The following is a 7,500-nucleotide window of genomic DNA, read 5'->3' as shown; positions in this document are numbered from 1 at the left end:
GGATAAACGAACATATTTCATTTAAACAAACAGAAACAAAATATATATCACAGTCTCTAACGTGTGTGTGTGTGTGTGTGTGTGTGTGTGTGTGTGTGTGTGTGTGTGTGTGTGTGTGTGAATGCTTCTTAGCCTCCCCCACCACCTTGGCGCCATCCTTCTCCTCCTCCCCCCCCCCCCACACACACACTCCCTGCTCCACCCCACCCCCCCTCCTCAGACAACAACAGTCCGCAACCATCTATCCGTATCGAACACTGGGCGACACTTTTAACTCTTTCCATACGAACGACGAAAGAGACGACGTTAACAGCATTTCACCCCAATTACCATCATCAAAATATTGCAAGCGGAAGGCTCTTATACTGAAGACGTGAATGTTGACAAAGAATACCACAATTCTGGCGACGGAAGCTAAAGGTTGGGACATTCAGACACCCACTGGACATCCGAGGGGTCTGTGTAGAGGAGAAGAGAGGACTGGCCGTACTGAGTGAGTTAACGCGAATCTCATTACAGGCATGAAAAAAAAAAGGAAGGAGGAGGGGGGCGGGGGGGGACGGGGGAGGTGGGGAGAGGGAGGGAGTGTGGTTGGGGGGGGAGAGAGAGAAATGGAAAATGAGGTCACAAAAAAAAAGAGAAAGGCCATTATGATCGGATATTCATTCCCCGCCCCCTTCCCCCTCCTTCTTCTTGTTAAGTCTATGACGTTTGATAAAAAGATGATACCGATTAAACGAATACGTTGTCAGTTTCGGTGATTTTTGTGTTGTTGTTGTTGGTGTTGTTGTTGTTGGTGTTGTTGGTGTTGTTGTGTTTTTGGAATTAAAAGTTTGATCAAATATGATTTATTTTCTGTGTTATATTCTCTTGACGGAATCTCTCGATAAGAGAGAGAGAGAGAGAGGGAGACAGACATAGACAGAGAGAGACAGAGACAGAAAGACAAAGAGAGAGAGAGAGAGAGAGAGACAAAGAGAGAGACAGAAAGACAGACAGACAGAGACAGGAAAGAGATAAACAGACAGAGACAGGGAGACACAGAGAGAGAGAGGGGGGGGATACAGAGATATAGACAGAGAGAAACAGAGACAGAAAGACAAAGAGAGAGAGAGGAAGAGAGAGACAAAGAGAGAGACAGAGACAGGAAAGAGAGAGAGACAGAGACAGGGAGACAGAGAGATAGAGAGGGGGGAGAGGGAGACACAGACATAGAGAGAGAGAGGCAGACAGAAAGACAAAGAGAGAGAGAGGGAGAGAAAGAGAAGACAGGAAAGAGAGAGAGACACAGAGACAGGGAGACAGACAGACAGACAGACAGACACACACACACACACACACACACACACACACACAGAGGGAAAGAGAGAGAGAGAGAGAGAGAGAGAGAGAGAGAGAGAGAGAGAGAGAGAGAGAGAGAGAGAGAGATCGTAAGAAACGATATGATCAGACAATTTTTTTTTTTTTTTATTATTAAATCAAGAGTTCCTAACGCAACACCTGTTTGTCCTTTTCATGATGAAGACTATCCATTCCCCTCCTATCCATTCCACTTCAAAGGCCTTGGCTAGTATAGCAGACTTGTCCAGAAATTTATTAAAAAAAAAAAAAAAGAAAAAAAAAAAAAGAAGAAGAAAAGGGAGTGAATCGTATCAAGAGTGAAGGGAGAAGATCAAACTTATCTTCCAGCCAGGAGAGCCACCGTCTCGTCAATGTCTTGTGGCAGGAGATGAAGTCCCCTGGATCACTATATATATATATATATATATATATATATATTTTTTTTTTTTTTTTTTTTTTTTTTTTTTTTTTCCCTCCGCGGTTTCAAGTGTTTCATTATGTGTCTAGTTCAGGGCAGATACGTGTCTGCTAGTCTCTCTTTTTTCTTTCTTTCTTTTTTTTTCTTCTTTTTTTGTGTTGCATTGTCAAAAAAAAAACATCTTCTTTCTTTTGCTCTCAATGCCTGACAAGGCGTGTTGGGTTACGCTGCTGGTCAGGCATCTGCTGGCAGATGTGGTGTAGCGTGTATGGCTTTGTTCGAACGTAGTCACGCCTCCTTGAGTAACTGATCTCTCTCTCTCTCTCTCTCTCTCTCTCTCTCTCTCTCTCTCATCCCCCTATCTCTCTCTCTCCCTGTCTGTATCTCACTCTCTTTCTATTTCTCTCTTTCTTTCTCTCTCTCTCTCTCATTCTTTCTTCCTCTCTCTCATTCATTCATCATCCCATCTTTCTCTTTCTTTCTTTCTCTCTCTTTCTTTCTTCCTCTCTCTCTCTCATTCATTCATTCATTCATCCCCCATCTCTCTATCTCTCTTTCTCCCTCCCTCTCTCTTTCTTTCTCACTCTTGTATTTCATTCATTCATTCATTCATTCATTCATTCATTCATTCATTCTCCCATATCTCTCTCTCTTTCTCTCTCTCTTTCTTCCTATCTCTCTCTCATTCATTCATTCATCCCCCATCTCTCTCTCTCTTTCTCTTTCTCTCTCTTTCTCCCTCTCTCTCTCTTTCTTTCTCTCTGTGTCTTTCATTCATTCATTCCCCCATGTCTCTCTCTCTCTTTCTCCCTCTCTCTCTCTCTTTCTTTCTCTCTCTGTCTTTCATTCATTCATTCATTCATTCCCCCATATCTCTCTCTCTTTCTCTCTCTCTCTCTTTCTCCCCCTCTCTCTCTTTCTTTCTCTCTCTCTCTCTTTCATTCATTCATCCCCATCTCTCTCTCTTTCTCTCTCTCTTTCTCCTCCCCTCTCTCTCTTTCTTTCTCTCTCTGTCTTTCATTCATTCATTTCCCCATCTCTCTCTCACTCTCTCTCTCTATCTCTCTCTCTCACTCTCTCTCTCTCACTATCTCTCTCTCTGTCTCTCCGTCTGTCCCTGTCTCACTGATTGTCTTTCTTTTTCTCCCCTTCAGTTTCTTTGTCCACTACCGTCTCTCCCTGTCTCTCCACAGAACGTCTTTGTCTCTTTGTGTAACTCTTTCAGTGTCCATCTACCCGCTCTCTCCCTCCCCCCTCTCTCACTCCCTCCCCCCTCTCTCACTCTCTCTACCTTCTCTCTCTCTCTCTCTCTCTCTCTCTCTCTCTCTCTCCCCCCCCCCCCCCAACCGTCTTTCCCTCCCCTTCACTCTCCCTCCTCTCTCTCTCTCTCCTTCCCTCTCCTCACTCCCTCCCTCTCCCCTCTCCCCCCTCTCTCACTCTCTCTCCCCTCTCTCCCTCCCCTTCACTCTCCCTCCTCTCTCTCTCTCCTTCCCTCTCCTCACTCCCTCCCTCTCCCCTCTCTCATTCCCTCTCCCCTCTCTCCCCCTTTCTCTCACTTCCTCTCTCTCTCTCCCTCTCTCTCCCCGTCTCTCCCTCTTCTCTCCCCCTCTCCTCTTTTCTCCTCTCTCACTCTCTCTTTCTTTATCCCCTCTCTCTCCCTCTTTCTCCCCTCTCTCTCCCTCTTTATCCCCTCTCTCTCCCTCTTTATCCCCTCTCCCTCTTTCTCCCCTCTCTATCCCTCTTTTCTCCCCCCTCTCTCTCTCACTCTCTCTCTTTCTTTCTCCCCTCTCTATCCCTCTCTCTCTCTCTGTCTATTTCTTTCTCCCCTCTCTATCCTCTCTCTCTCTCTCTCCCCTCTCTATCCCCCTTTTCTCCTCTCTCTCTATCCCTCTCTCTCTCTCTGTCTATTTCTTTCTTCCCTCTCTATCCCCTCTCTCTCTCTCTCTCTCTCTCTTTCTTTCTCCCCTCTCTATCCCTCTCTCTCTCTCTCTATTTCTTTCTCCCCTCTCTATTCCTCTCTCTCTCCCGTCTCTATCCCCCTTTTCTCCTCTCTCTGTCTTTCTCCCCTCCTCTCCCTCTCCCCTTCTCCCCTTCTCCCCTCTCCCCCCTCTCCCCTCTCTCTTCATCCCTCCTTAATACCCACCTCCACCCGCCCCTCCCACTCACCAAACCCCCACTCTCTTTCATTTCGGTTACATGTCAAAGGAAAAAAAAAAATCTTTCTCTCTCTTCGGTTATAATATATCAAAGTAAACATAACAAAACTCACTCTCCTTTTCGGTTTCACGCTGAAGTAGTTTAAAAAAAAAAAAGAAAGAGAAAGAAAGAAAGAAAGAAAGAAAATAGAAAGGTCACCCATTACCGAAACTCTTCATTACCACCAGCACAACCCCCAAAAGACTTTTTTTTTGTCAACCCACTGTCCCTGGGAACAGTCTGACAAGTGTCTGGCAGTTAAAAAAAAAAAAAAAAAAAAAAAAAAAACACGAAGAAAAGTATCAGGCTGGGGCTTGAGTCAGACAGACTGACAGACAGACAGGCAGGCAGACAGGCAGACAGACAAGCCCCCACCCCCACCACCCCCACCCGCCCTAAATAATGGGACGGGATAAAACGGAGGGGGGAAGCAAGGAGGAGAGACTGATGATTGTAATACTGAAAGGTCCTCACTTATGTATTTGCAACAAAAAAAAAAAAAAAAAAAAAAAAGAAAAAAAAAGTAACTATTTGCTCAGACGACAGTCCCTGTCTGACTGATTGTAACGAGCACAACAATTTGACACGAAGCGAAGCTAATCATTACAGGGATGAAATGTGAGAGGAGAGGGATGCGGGTGATGGGGGGGCGGGTCGGGGGTGGGGGTGGGGGTGGGGGTGGGTGTGTGTGGAGAGGAGAGACAAAAAGTTCAAAAAAAAAAAATGAAATCGCAAAAAGAGAAGGGTCATATTCATTTGAGACTTATCTCTTTGTCCACTGCCGTCTCTCCCTGTCTCCTCCACAGAACGTCTTTTGTCTCTTTGTGTACTTTTTCAGTGTCCATCTACCCGCTCTCCCTCCCCCCCCCCCTCTCTCACTCCCTCTACCCTCTCTCTCTCTCTTTCTTCAAAGCAAAAAACAACAACAAAACAACCGAAAAAACAAAAACAACAACAACAACAACAACAACAACAACAAAAAGGGGGGAGGGGAGGGTGTGGGGGGGGGGGGGGAAGAAAAGAAAAGGTCATTATTTAACGAAACGATGAGTGCCATTAACACCAGCACCCGCCCCCCCCCCCCCACCCCCACCCACCCAACGTCCCCTCCGCCTCCCCAGAGACATTTTGTCAAACCACGTCTGACGAGTCTCTGGCAGTTATGTATCAGGTTAGGGACGAAAAGAAACGAAACGAAACGAAACGAAACGAATTTTCATTCCACGAGGGTAGTGGAGTGAGCACGGCTGGTTTTTTTTTTTTTTTTTTTTTTTTTTTTTTTACATCCAGCCCTCTAGGACAAAAAAGAAAGAAGCGAACAAAAAGACCCCCCACCCCCACCTCTTAAAAAAAAGGGGGGTGGGGACAAAAAAATAAAGACAAAACAATGGCAAAACACATACACAGACACACAGCAACACAGACACACAGCACACACACACACACACACACACACACACACACACACACACACACACACACACACACACACACACACACACACACACACACTCACAATTACACATGATAGACATTTACACAGACAGATTGACAGACAGAGAGACTGACTAACAGACAGACGGACAGACAGACAGACAGACAGACAGACAGACCCCAAAATGGTGCGAGATAAACGGGGAGGGGGCAAGGAGGCGATAATGATGACACTGAAGGACCTCGCGTGACTACGGTACCCACTACGAGTATCGATCGTTGCCCTTGACTGCCTTCCAGCGTCATTCCATTAACTCACTCCGCCCTTTACCCACCAGGCGCCTTCACCGAGATTCGAACCCGGGACCCTCAGATTGAAAAGTCCAACGCTTTAACTCACTCAGTACGGCCAGTCCTCTCTTCTCCTCTACACAGACCCCCTCGGATGTCCAGTGGCTGTCTGAATGACCCAACCTTTAGCTTCCGTCGTCAGAATTGTGGTATTCTTTGTCAACATTCACCTCTTCAGTATAAGAGCCTTCCGCTTGCAGTATTTTGATGATGGTAATTGGGGTGAAACGCTGTTAACGTCGTCTCTTTCGCCGTTCGTATGGAGAGAGTTAAATGTGAAGAAGAAGAAGAAAAAGAAGAAGAAGAAGAAGATCAACAACAACAACAAGAACTAGAACAAGAACAAGAACTAGAACAAGAACTAGAACAAGAAGAAGAACAAGAACAAGAAGATGAACAAGAAGAAGAAGATGAAGAACTACTACTACTACTACTACTACTAATGATAATAATCATTTAAAAAAATCATCGATAGGATTATCTCAACACCTGAATTCTGTATACCTTCCCGCCTACCCACTAACCAACCTGACCCACCTACTTACCTGTGACATCTATACATAGAAAGTGAAAGTAGAATGATTTGTGCCCCTTGTTGTTTCCGCTTGCTCGGCCGGAGATCCGGCCCTGCTGAGATAAACGTTGTATGCAATGAAGATTAGCTGATTAATGCAGTTTTGTTTCATATCCTTTTCTGTTGTCTTACTACGTTTTGCATGCATACTATACATTAGATAAGACACCAAGCCTGTCTGCCTACCTACCTGCCTACCTACCTACCTACGTACCTTTCTGCCAGTCAACCTGCCTACCTACCTGTCTACGTACCTTTCTGCCAGTCAACCTGCCTACCTATCTACCTACCTACGTACCTTTCTGCCAGTCAGCCTGCCTACCTACCTAACTACCTACCTACCTTTCTGCCAATCAATCTGCCTACCTAACTACCTACATACCTTTCTGCCAGTCAACGTACCTATCTACCTACCTATCTACGTACCTTTCTGCCAGTCAACCTGCCTACCTACCTACATACATACCTTTATGCCAGTCAACCTACATACCTACCTACCTACGTACCTTTCTGCCAGTCAACCTACCTACCTACCTACCTTTCTGCCAGTCAACCTACCTATCTACCTACCTATCTACGTACCTTTCTGCCAGTCAACCTACCTACCTACCTACCTATCTACGTACCTTTCTGCCAGTCAACCTGCCTACCTACCTAACTACCTACCTACCTATCTACGTACCTTTCTGCCAGTCAACCTGCCTACCTACCTACCTACGTACCTTTCTGCCAGTCAACCTGCCTACCTACCTACCTACCTACCTTTCTGCCAGTCAACCTGCCTACCTACCTACCTACCTACCTTTCTGCCAGTCAACCTGCCTACCTAACTACCTACCTACCTACGTACCGTTCTGCCAGTCAGTCTGCCTACCTAACTACCTACTTACGTACCTTTCTGCCAGTCAACCTGTCCACTTACCTACCTACCTACGTACCTTTCTGCCAGTCAATCTGCCTACCTACCTACCTACCTTTCTACGTCACTGCGTTCGGTCAAATCCATTTACGCTACACCACATCTGCCAAGCAGATGCCTGACCAGCAGCGTAACCCAACGCGCTTAATCAGGCCTTGAGAAAAAAAAAGAAAAAAAAAAGAATAAATTTTTTTTTAAAAAGAAGAAATAATAAAAATAGAAATCAATAAAAATAAAAACAAAATAATATGTGGAGTGATGGCCAAG

This window comes from Babylonia areolata, chromosome 25 (genome assembly GCF_041734735.1).
Source record: "Babylonia areolata isolate BAREFJ2019XMU chromosome 25, ASM4173473v1, whole genome shotgun sequence".
NCBI lineage: Eukaryota > Metazoa > Mollusca > Gastropoda > Neogastropoda > Buccinidae > Babylonia > Babylonia areolata.
Note: the sequence above shows the minus strand (reverse complement) of the source record.